We start from the raw sequence: 13,337 nt of genomic DNA on the forward strand, positions 1-13,337 counted from the left end.
CCTACTCGACAGGTTCCTCAGGTACAATGAAATTCTCGTTGACGAGGCTCTCCTCCTCCTCGGAGAGTGGCAGATAATGACTGTCCTCCGAGTCTTCATGTGTGGCCTGTTCATCGGGGCTAACGTGCCCGTTTCTTTGTTCCTCCTGTTCGAAAGTTATCTCAACATGGCCTTCATTGTTTTCGGCATCGTCCGGAGTATTATTTTCTCCGGTGCCAGTATTGTTGTTTTCGGAACGACGTGACTTAGAGCGGCGGCGGGAGCGCCGGCGTTTGGGCTGTGTCTCAGGGGGTTTATCTTCAACTAGATCTTCTTTGTCGTCGTCGTTAGTTTCTTTAGGTGTATCCACCATGTATACATCATGCAAAGAAGTGGTCGTCCAGCGTCCAGTAAATGGCGGGTATTGGCCTCGCTCCTCATCGGCATCGTCGTCCATACCGTCGGTCTCCTCAGAGCCATAATCGAGCATGTTGGTTAAGTCCATGACAGTGGCTATGAAGTGGGTGGCGGGTGGGAGACAAAATTCCCCATCATCAGCCTCCAGTTCGGACCGGACACAATTCGGCTGTGAGTCCCTCGCCAAGGACAAGATTCTTTAATGAGTTTAGCACATCGCCGAAAGGCGAGTGTCGGAAGATGTCTGCGACACTGAATGCGAAGATCGATAACCGAACAAGCTCGGCGTCCGCGGACGCACATGGTTTGGAACTTATAAACGGAAACGAGTCCGGAGTTTCGGTGACACAGATATCACATGAGGCTAAGTCTGTGTGCGGTTCCCACGCCGCGGAATCTATGGCCTCCGTGGCGGGGTTGAGCTTCCCGTCCTCGGATGGCGCGATTTGCTCCGGATCTAAGGCCAGAGTAGTTACAGGAGCTATCTCGTGGATGTGGTCCGATTACATATTTAAGTCATGTTCATCAAGGTGACAGGGAGCGGCTGCCGCGGTCTCGAATCCGTCGAAGATCAAGTCTCCGCGAATGTCCGCGATGTGATTCAAGCTCCCGAATCTGACCTGATGGCCAGGGGCGTAGCTTTCGATCTGCTCCAGGTGGCCAAGCGAGTTGGCCCGCAGTACAAAGCCGCCGAATACGAAGATCTGTCCGGGGAGGAAGACTTCTCCTTGGACAGCGTCATTGTAGATGATCGAAGGGGCCATCAAACCTCTTGACGACGGCACAGTGGAACTCTCAATGAAAGCACCAATGTCGGTGTCAAAACCGGCGGATCTCGGGTAGGGGGTCCCGAACTGTGCGTCTAAGGTCGATGGTAACAGGAGACAGGGGACACGATGTTTACCTAGGTTCGGGCCCTCTCTATGGAGGTAATACCCTAGTTCCTGCTTGATTGATCTTGATGAATATGAGTATTACAAGAGTTGATCTACCACGAGATCGTAATGGCTAAACCCTAAAAGTCTAGCCTGTATGACTATGGTAATGAGTATTCGGTCCTATAGACCTAACCCTCCGGTTTATATAGACACCGGAGGGACCTAGGGTTACACAAAGTCGGTTACAAAGAAAGGAATCTTCATGTTTGATCGCCAAGCTTGCCTTCCACGCAAAAGAGAGTCCCATCCAGACACGTTGAGAGTCTTCGGTCTTCATATCCTCACAACCCATCAGTCCGGCCCATGGCTAACAGGCCGGACGCCCGAGGACCCCTTAGTCCAGGACTCCCTCAAGCGGTAGCAATAGTCATGATAGCAATAGTTGGCGAGACGACAACTATGCTTCGATGGAGATCAAGGTGTCAAGCCGGTGACGATGGTGATCATGACGGTGCTTTGGAGATGGAGATCAAAGGCACAAGATGATGATGGCCATATCATATCACTTATATAGATTGCATGTGATGTTTATCCTTTATGCATCTTATTTTGCTTAGTTCGGTGGTAGCATTATAAGATGAGCTCTCACTAAATTTCAAGGTATAAGTGTTCTCCCTGAGTATGCACCGTTGCGACAGTTCATCATGCCGAGACACCACGTGATGATCGGGTGTGATAAGCTCTATGTTCACATACAACGGGTGCAAGCCAGTTTTGCACATGTGGAATACTCGGGTTAAACTTGACGAGCCTAGCATATGCAGATGTGGCCTCGGAACACTGGAGACCGAAATGTCGAGCGTGAATCATATAGTAGATATGATCAACATAGTGATGTTCACCATTGAGAACTACTCCATCTCACATGATGATCGGACATGGTTTAGTTGATTTGGATCACGTGATCATTAAGATGACTAGAGGGATGTCTATCTAAGTGAGAGTTCTTAAGTAATATGATTAATTGAACTTTAATTTATAATGAACTTAGTCCTGATAGTATTTGCATATCTATGTTGTAGATCAATAGCTCGCGATGTAGTTCCCCATTTATTTCCTGATATGTTCGTAGAGAAAAATAAGTGGAAAGATGTTAGTAGCAATGATGCGGAGCTGGTCCGTGATCTGAGGATTATCCTCATTGCTGCACAGAAGTATTATGTCCTTGATGCACCGCTAGGTGACAGAACTATTGCAGGACCAGATGCAGACGTTATGAACATTTGACAAGCTCCGTATGATGACTACTTGATAAGTTTAGTGTACCATGCTTTACGGCTTAGAACCGGGACTTCAAAAATGTTTTGAACGACATGGAGCATATTAGATGTTCCAAGAGTTGAAATTGGTATTTTAGACTCATACCCGTGTTAAGAGGTATAAAACCTCTGACAAAGTACTTTGCCTACAAGATGGAGGAGAATAGCTCAGCTAGTGAGCATGTGCTCAGAATGTATGAGTACTACAATCACTTGAATCAAGTGGGAGTTAATCTTCTAGATAAGATAGTGATTGACAGAGTTCTCTAGTCACTATCACCAAGTTACTGGAACTTTGTGATGAACTATAATAAGCAAGGGATGACGAAAAAAATTCCCCGAGCTCTTCGCGATGCTGAAATCGGCGAAGATAGAAATCAAGAAAAGCATCAAGTGTTGATGGTTGACAAGACCACGAGTTTCAAGTAAAAGGGCAAGGGATAGAAAGGGAACTTCAAAAGAATGGCAAGCAAGCTGCCACTCCCATGAAGAAGCGCAAAGCTAGACCCAAGCCTGAAACTGAGTGCTTCTACTTCAAAGGAAATAGTCACTAGAAGCGGAAATGCCCCAAATACTTGGCGGATAAGAAGGATGGAAAAGCGAACAAAAGTATATATGATATACATGTTATTGATGTGTACTTTACTAGTATTCATAGTATCCCCTGGGTATTTGATACTGGTTCAGTTGCTATGATTAGTAACTTGAAACAAGAGTTACAAAATGAACAGAGACTAGTTGAGGGCAAGGTGACAATGTGTGTTGGAAGTGATTCCAAGGTTGATAAGATCACCATCGCACACTCCCTTTACCTTCGGGATTAGTGTTGAACATAAAATAAATGTTATTTGGTGTTTACGTTGAGCATAATATGATTGGATCATGTTTATTGCAATACGGTTATTCATTTAAGTCAAAGAATAATTGTTATTCTGTTCACATGAATAAAACCTTCTGTGGTCATACACCCAAGGTGAATGGTTTATTGAATCTCGATCATAGTGATGCACATATTCATAATATTGATGCCAAAAGATGCAAAGTTGATAATGATAGTGCAACATGTTTGTGGCACTGCCGTTAGGTCATATTGGTGTAAAGCCCATAAAGAAACTCCATGCTGATGGGCTTTTGGAATCACTTGCACTACAAAAAAAGACACATCCGTGACATTTTGGGCCAAACAATTTTTTTTTCCTGTCATACTTATGACACTTCTATGACAATAATTGTGACAAAACCCGGTATCATCATAGATGTGGTGGGCTCCTACTTCTATGACAAAAAATCATGACAGAAAATGGGCTTTTCGTCCTGGGCGGGCCGGAGACGCAGCTGCATGACATCCTTTGGGCCGTCCATGGCAGAAAAAACAGTGGTAGAAGCGAGGGCGAGGAAAATATCGGGGTGTTCCCGGTTACGGTGGGTGGTCGGGGCCGAGCGATGCACGGAGGTTTGCGTGTTTCTCTCGTACACACACACGCGTGTGTGCGAGGCGTTGGGCTCTAACTGAACCCGAGCGAGGCGTTCGCCTACTGAACCCGAGCGATTGCACTGCAGGCTACGCGTTACTGAACCCGAGCGATCGATCGATGGCTGTTAACTGAACCCGATCGAGCGATTCCTTCGCTACTGCTGCTAACCGAAGCCGATTGATGTTGCCTCTGGATGAATAGTGAGCGTTGCTGGGGGGGCTTTGGTTGAACAGTTCCCGGTGGGGGTGGATGAATAGGACCCCGTGGTGTTGCCTCTGGATGAATAGGACCCCGATCGATCGAGCCGGTTGGGGCTGGATGAACAGGACCCCATGGAGGGTTGGATGAGCAGGACCACCCCGTGGAGGGCTGGATGAACAGTAGATGGTGGAGGGCTGGATGCACAGTAGCCCATGGAGGGGTGGTTGAATAGGATCCCGTGGAGAGGGCTGGTTGAACAGTAGCCGGTGGAGTAGCGTGCGGTGCTGGCTGGATGAATAGGAGCCCGTAGATGAACAGTTGTAGGTGGAGGCTGGAGGAGGTCGACGGTGGATGAACAGTAGCCCGTGGAGGCTGGAGGGGGTCGATGGTGGAGATGAACAGTATCCCATGGAGTCCCGTTTTGCGGTACGCCACACCCCTCCCGATGAACAGGACCCCCGTTTCGACCGTAGCGCTCCAACACAAGTCCGTTTCCTCCGTTTTGCGGTACGCCACACCCCTCCCGATCAACAGGACCCCGTTTCGACCGTAGGAGGTCTGTTTCCTCCGTTTAGCGGTACGCCAGACCCCTCCCGGTGAACAGGATCCCGTTTCGACCGTGACCGGTCGAACACAAGGCCGTTTCCTCCGTTCTGCGGTACGCCAGGCCTCATTTCCATCGGCTGTTCTGTCCAAGCCCTCACGATGAACACGACGACGCATTCCGTTCCGACCCAGCCGGTTGGCTCCCCATGAACACGACGACGACACTGTTTCTCCGTTCCAACCCAGCCATGTACACGAGCCCTGACGGTTCATATGCGCGAGTAGGCGTTCGAGACCCCGCCCGTATGTATGTACGTGGCCGTATTTTCTTTCTTGCACACTGGCCATTGTACGTACGTGTACATGCTACATGCGCGCCTCTACTATGACACGTGTGTGCTCTACATCGACCAGTATGTACGTACACGTTCGCGACCAGAATGATAACGCTACGTCCGCTTCGACCAGGTGGGTCCCGATTGTCAGGCACTTCCTTGCGTGCAAAGATATAGCTAGTGGGTCCCAGCAGTCAGGGGGGTGAATCTTTTTTTTTTGCCCGGATGCACTTCCTTGCGTGCGAAGATGTAGCTGGTGGGTCCCAGCAGTCAGGGGGAAACGTTTTTTCGCAAAATACGGTGGCCCGTCCGGTGGGTCCTGGCTGTCAGGTGCAGGAATAATTATTTTGCGTGTAATAAGGAGGCACTTCCTTGCGGCTGCCGTGGACCCAGCTGTAAGCCTCTCCACGTACAGTACTCTTCCGATGGAAGTCGGTCGTTGACCACATTGACCACGCCGCGCTAGAGCACCAAGGCGGTGGACGACGAGGAGGCCTAGGAAGGGGACGACGTGAAGCCAGGGAAGACGCAGCAGTGGATGCCCACGCGGAGAGGACTACGGGGGTTCACTGGTTCGGCTGCGGTGTGAGGCTGCCGTCACCGCAGAATAACAGGGGGTGTGGGTGAGTAGAGGGATGGTCTGGCCAGCGGTGGGCGTAGTGTGGGGCGGTGAGGCCTCCGCGGCATCACAGCCGGCCACGGGAGGCAGGAGCACGTGGCACGACCGGCGCTGGTTTGGGCGACTGGAGCAAGAAGACCAGAGGTAGAAGAAGCACTACGGCCATTGGATGGACATCATACGGTCACTGGAGCTAGAATCGTTCATATATTGACTAAGTTGACAAAGCCCTCCATCCCTGTCAACTTAGTAGGCCCACAAGTCAGCCTACCACTGTGGTGGGTCCCAGCTAGCATGGGGTATTCATTTTTTTGTGCGCAATAAGGAGGCACTTCCTTGCATGCGAAGATATAGTTGGTGGGTCTGACCTGTCAGCGGAGGGAACGTTTTTTTCGCGAAATACAGAGGCCCTTCCGGTCGGTCCCAGATGTTAGGTGGAGGAATCATTATTTTGCGTGTAATAAGGAGGCATTTCCTTGTGTGCGGCCATGGACCCAGCTGTCAGCCTCTCCACGTACAGTCCACTTCCGATGGATGTCATTCGTTGACCACGTTGACCACGCCGCGCCGAGAGCACCAGGGCGGTGGACGACGGCGAGGCCTAGCTACGAAGGGAACGACACGGAGCCGGGGAAGACACCACAGTGGCTGCCCACGCGATGGAGAGTACGAGGGTTGACTGATTCGGTTGCCGTCGCCGAAAAATAACAGGAGGTGTGGGTGAGTAGAGGGATAGACACGCCAGGGATGCGAGTATATGATGGGGCCGTGAGGCCTGCCCGGCAGCACAGCCGGCCACGGGAGGCGGGAGCAGGCGGTTCGGACGGCGCTGGTTTGGGCGGCTGGGGCAGGAAGATCAGAGACTGAAGAAGCACGATTACAGTTAGATTGACATCGAACGGTCTAACGCTGGTAGAGTCGACTGTTGACTAAGTTTCTTTTTTGAGAAACCTTGTGTACGCATGAACTTAGTAGGCCCACAAGTCGGCCTCCAAATCTATGGCAGACAACATAGAGCCCATTTGCTATTTTTTAATAATTTGCAGCCCATTTGCTAATTCTTAAGTAATTTATTATAGCCCATTTTCTGCCCAGGACCAAGGTCAAAAAGTTCAACCTTATTTCGCATATTTCGGTGGAGTCCGAACTTTTGTAATCCCGAAATGATAAACATTTTTTTAAGAACTTATTGATTTGCCAAGAAAATCGTTTTGTTTTTGTAAGCAAATAAGACGTGGGACAATTGAGTTGGTTTAAGGGAAAACCAGTGGTAAAAAAATCAGCGCTGGGAGGGAAAACAACAACAAAAATAAGGATGTAAATATGAAAAGGGAATTTTATGTATTTTCAATATAATGATACGCATATATGAACTAGTAAAACTATAGGTAGAGATTAGAAAACGGATGTAGGTCATGCGTTTCAAGAGGAAAATAGAACTGGGTTGTGTGTTTGATTCAGTAAAAAAACTGCCTGCGGATGTTGTAAGACAAAATATAACTAACGCTGGCGGGCCAGAGGCCAGTAGATACTTGCTGGATCTTTGTTCCCCTTTGTCGTCATGGGCTGGGCCTGTTAAAAACAAAACCAAGCCTGGGCAGTCTACAGCCCAGTTGACACTTGCTCGACCTGAAAATACAATATACGTGCTCAATAAACGAGAGAATTCTACAAGTACAGACTGATAACTAGGATGCAGCAGGGATATTGTTTTTTCATCGTGATAATAAGTGCATGCACCTATTTCGAAAAATTTGGAGAACTGGGAATTCGAATGGCAGGTGCTTATGCTACCCATCAATTAAAAATCAGGTGCCTGAAAATTCGTTTCGAAACAAATGATTCATCTTTATATCCACGTCGACCCTCGGCATGATGGTTGGAAGCAAATGCCAAGTTCATACCAAAAGATCGTTAACAACAATACGAACTTGCGGACGACAAGGTAGTACAAGTACCAATACCAAACTAACTTATAATCTTTTTACTCCTGGCCCGAGTGTTCGTCTGGTAGAAAATCTTGCAAAGGACCAGCTCCCGCTCCTTCTCTTGCTCCAGGTCCCCGAGGTGGTACTGGTGCATCACCCAGTTGGTCCTCTGCTGGTCGAAGTTCTTGTTGGTGTGCAGCACCAGAACCTTTTTGCTGCCCGTCTGTCGGCCGTTGACCATCACCGACAAGGTATTGCCAGTGTTGTGCCACATCGCGTGCATGCCGCACTCCGACTGTATCTTGTGATGCGTCCACGTGCCCCTTTTGAACGCCCTGGAATTGCGCTTGAAGAAATGCTTGCTTAGGCTACCCAGTGTGATACCTGCAGTATTGTCGAATACAGGTTTTAGTGTACGTAGTTGGCATTTTCATAACATCTTTGGCATGTTGCAGTCACTTGTTTCACTTTATATTAACTATGAAATTGTAATTGCTTCACCAGGTCTGCGTCTAAAAAGAAAAATAGAGCTATAAACAAAGGAATATGTTTGTGCAAGTAGACGGCCGATCGGTGTCTTACCTGAAAGTTTCTCAGGATGGGTGTAGCATATGCCGTGCTCGCTGTCGATGGTTGGTATGAACAAATCGATGAGAGGGTGGGATCTCGCGCTGTCAGCACTCACTTTGGCCTCAAGGTGCTCGATCAGCTCCTGATCCATGGGATCGAACTTGACGCCAGCCGGCAGCACCGGCCAATCCTTCTTCGACTTGCATCGGTTAATTCCAGTTATATGGTACTCAATGTATGATCAATCGACAATATTAAGTGGATGATGAAAGATTTTGACAGATAAGTGGTACTCCAAATCTGAAGTCCAGAATACCCGAATACGCCGCTGGGATTCTTGTGTCACCTCACGCGCAGCGTGTTGTCACGTCAATTCAATGTGTGGACATGATGAATAATTTGACCGACGTATACTAGTACTGCTACTGTACTACTTACTAGTCGTATTTAGTGTCACATTTTAACCATAGGTTTAACTAACAAGTACGCACTTGAAGCCTAATTGATATATATATATATACTGCACAACATCTTCATCATCATTATCAGTACATCCTGTGCAGGTGAGTTAGGATGCACTTGATCCCAGAAAGGTATCTATCCTTCAAACCAGAGGAGTGCTTCAAACTAACAACAGTACATAATATCCAACAAAAGAGGGTCATGCTACATCAGCAGAATACATGGCTCAGTCTAGATATCAGTACGAATCAAGTTGTGCATATTTGCTGTTGGCATCAATGACATCGTCGCATGTCGGGTTTGCAAAAGCCATCCATCGCATGGAAGCTTGATGCCTTTCACACAGTGAAGATTATCTGGCAACAAGCTGTGTCGACGAATCTCTGGATATGGTGATTCATGAAACCCATGGTATGATGTGTAAACACAGTCCCCCCTGGCGAATGGAAGTTGCATAGCACGGTAATCATCGCCGGTGATATGATCGATGATTGGTTGGATGATCGGATAATTGAGCCTGAGGAACATGGAGTGGTTGCCGAGGCTGTAAACCCGCCTCCAGTTGAATACGCCTGGCCCAACGGAGCTGGGATCTTTCTCGAACACGAAGCAGCCATAGCCATCAATGTCACGAACGCCCCAGGCATTGTACTGCATGTGGTTTGATGTAATGATTTGGTCAATTTGGTACGTGCGAATGAGCATCAAATGACTGCCGTCAACTGAACGAGCGATAAACCACCACCCATCGGCTAGTATGATTCCAGGTCCTGGAATCATGAAGGCCAGCGCATTTGCAACGATTGTTTATTTTCAAAGTATGTGTGGAATAAAGATTATTAAACCATCACGAGGCTCGATGGCGGCGGTATCCAATGATGGAAGGGTGATCTCTCGCTGGGTGTAGATATCCACGAGACGCCACGGACTACCGGATTGGTGGATGAGGACGATCCAGTTGGCCTTCATGCCCGCCCAGTAGTGGCCGCGCATGAAGGACAGGTGGACGGGTAGTGGTAGCATGTCAAGGGGCACCACAGCAACCTCCGTAGGATCGTCAAGTCGGTGTCTGGGCCACCTGCGAGGATCGGGCATCAGGAAGCAGGGTGTCTTGAAAAGAGTCGGCCGGTTGCAGACGAGTAGATGGTACAAAGACACCAAGCATGCGGCCAGACGGATGGTGCTGAGTAGGTCCATACGATTACAGATCTGCTCCAAGAGAACAGTGGGGAGGGAATTCCAATCGCGGCTCTACGTGTCAGTCAGTTCTGCCATTGGGGTTTTTGGTGCCTGCGAGCCAGCGGGGAAATGGATTTGGGCGGGCGAGCGAAGAAGCTTATCCTCGTGTGGCCGAGCAGTGAGCGGGGGGATATGGTACACGCGAGCTACCAAGGAAGATAGCACGGGCGGGCGAGCAGTGAGCGGGGGGAAATGGTGTGCGGCCGGCGATGGGGAAGAGGGGAGGAAGAAGAAGAGAGGAGGAAGAAGAGTGGAAGACGGGGAAGAAAGTGCATTAAATCTCAATTCTACTACTACTACTACCAGGATATACAGTCCTTCAGAGTGTAGATAGTAACACCGATGACATGTGGGTCTACCACAAGAGGGCCCATATGTCAGTTAATGGAGGACAGAAGCGTGCTCTACTGGCAAACATGATGGCAGTACTGGGTAAGGCTGATTTAGTAACACCAACACACTGGTTCAGCTTATTAATTAAGTGTCCCATCTGCTGCAGCGTGTATTGTCACTTCACTGCGAAGACTAGTTGAATAGTTCTCTCTGAGCGAGATGGGGAATAATGGATCGTGAAGACTTCCTTTCTACATTATCCCTATGCCTCTACGCTCACTTCACTCATTTTGCTCCGTACGTAGTCACTTGTTGAAATCTCTAGAAAGACAAATACTCCGTATTTGGGAACAGAGGGAGGATTTTACTCCGTATTTGGGAACAGAGGGAGTACCACCATATGGAGGGAACAGATGAAGCTTGAAATATGAACATGTCAATTGGAGGGAGTAAGCCCCATGCATGCATGCATGCAACATGCAACACCCACACGTACACATGGACGCATGCAACACTCACGCACCCATGCGGCACACAGCACACGACGCAACACACATGCTCACGCTCAAGTGCTCAACCTACTCCCTACGTCCGTGAAAGACTGTACATTTAGAGATTTACACATTGACCAGGGCATAATTAACGCCCAAAAGTACCAGACTTATGTGTGCATGCGACCATTGAGAGAAGAAGATTAAATGAAGGTTGTTGCATGCTGTCATTAAGGATAGACATGTAGCCTATACCTAGAGCACAAGTTGGTGCATTAGTCAATCAATATCGATTTAGATTAAAGGCTAAATGCATTGGAAGTGTAGACGTACTACACTCTTTGTTTTCTAGCCGATGTACACTCTTTGTTGGAAGACCGAGGGAGTACACGTGCATGCACTCACATACACAGCCAGGGTGGTTCGCGCGCAAGGGTTGGACTCCTGTCGCGCCTGCGTAAAGTTTTGTTTAACTGATTTCTTTGCTCTGCCAACTGACAGGTGGGACCCAAAAACCAGGTGACAATTTAACCAGTCAACAAAGTGCCACGTCGACTATGTGGCCGGTCAGTAGGGTGCAATACAGTGATCTACGATGAGCTAGTGATCGTATAATCACCGCAAAACTATATATAGTGACCGTAGAGAGCGTATTGTTACATACATTGACCGCCAGTGTATTTTTCTCATTTCCAATTAAGCCATATTAACCGGAAAGGACGCAGTATGGACTAGTACTAGTACTGCTTTGATGTGTCCCGTCAACTCGCTGAACGAGGAGAAGCTTGCTTACTACACCTCTCCCTCGCCCACGCGCGCGGTGGTTCGCAGGACGAGGAGAGGGTTTTGACTAGAGCGCCCTCTCCCTCTCCCTCGCCCTCGCCCTCGTGGTGGACGTGTAGCAGTTCAATCGGTGTCAGATTGCCAGAAGCATATTGTACTGTAGTATCATCATTGTTGGACCTTCCGAAGAGGCGAAGAGCCAAGTGCAAGGTTCACACGAGTACGAACTGTTGAACCTCCCAAAGAGGCAAAGAGCCAAGCGCAAGGTTTTATAGGAGTTGTCGTCCTAGTAGGAGTGTACTACAACTATAGCGAATGATGCTACTGTATGATGCCGCCACGTCACGTATATCCAAAGCTGTGGCACCTTTTTTTTCTCAAAGAGCGTGTTGGAGCCCGTGCAAAAACCACACAAGTTGCACGTACACATAACACATTTACTAGTAATAAATTCTAAAGGACAGATGCCAGTATGCCACACAAGTTCATCTCCAATTCATGTGATAAATTTGTGCACGACTAGTCTACATATATTCACAACGCTACCGTTCACAATTTACCGTACTCCACTTACACATTATAGATGGGCTACATGTCCTCTTCCAGGTTCCAGTCCCAGGTGTTCTTCATGGATGGCACGATCCATAGCGGTGGGAAACGGGAATAATTGTCGCAGCTTTCTAGTCCGGTTCCACATGATGGAGACTCATACAAGCTGAAGCGGCATAAATCAGGGATAGCGTGCCCAGCATGTTATTCATCCGGCGGTGCGCACTGAAGACACAACAATGCTTCATGAACGGCAGGCCTTCCGTGTCGTGCACGGAAGGTGGCATCCGCTTCACAATGGGGTAGTTGTCCCCAATGAAAAGCGAGTACTCTCCAAGAGTGTTCCTCGGCACCCACGTAGCATCACGGGGGGCGAACTCGGCATCGTTCATCTGGTACACGCGGCATCTCAGATCACATGGTGGCGTACATAGTCAAGGTCCATGCATAATAATGTTGTGCTCAAATATGGCGGTCAGTTATACTGTGCAGCAAATAGTACTATTCCGGTATAGAGGAAGTAAAATAACCGGCTTATTATATATAGCCACTCTTGGCTACATGGATGAGATAGTAAGACATGGAAAAACAAAAATGGTGGCAGCTAGTGGGTTCAAGTCTTCAAGGGCCTAGCTAGCTATACGCGTCCTCCAAGGTAAAAAGTACTCCTACTAGTACGTAAGTAGAGTACTAGTACAACAATGAAAGAGAAGGCGAGAGGGTTAAAAAATGGAATACCTGGGTAGATGGTGACGGTCCGATCGTGGTAGATTGTGTGACCATGTTGCACATCAGTGGTACCATGGGTAACGACTGCTAAGATAGTTGATCCCAATATGCCAAAGTCAGCTACAAGGTTCCAGGTTAGACCGAATTGCGGATGCAAATGCACATCCAGGATCGGCGATCTTATTTTGATCCCGGGATGACTAGTCCCTACAAAATAATGGAGTACCGTTAGGGATGCAAATGATGGTTTGTGCATTCCGTTTGTAATCTCCCGTACGGTAGGATGGCAACCAGATGAAACAAGTCCCCTGGCTTGTCACCATGAAGATGCGGCCTAGATGGCGCACGGCGTCTTCGAACGTGTAGGGGTACAAATCTGCCGCCGCCAACATGCGCCAGCCTCTGCCGTTACTACCTCTTGCATTGATGGCAATCCTTATGTCGAACACCGCGATGCGATAGTAATCGTTGTAGCTGCGTCGCT

The sequence above is a fragment of the Aegilops tauschii genome, chromosome 2, assembly GCF_002575655.3.
Source record: "Aegilops tauschii subsp. strangulata cultivar AL8/78 chromosome 2, Aet v6.0, whole genome shotgun sequence".
Taxonomy (NCBI): domain Eukaryota; kingdom Viridiplantae; phylum Streptophyta; class Magnoliopsida; order Poales; family Poaceae; genus Aegilops; species Aegilops tauschii.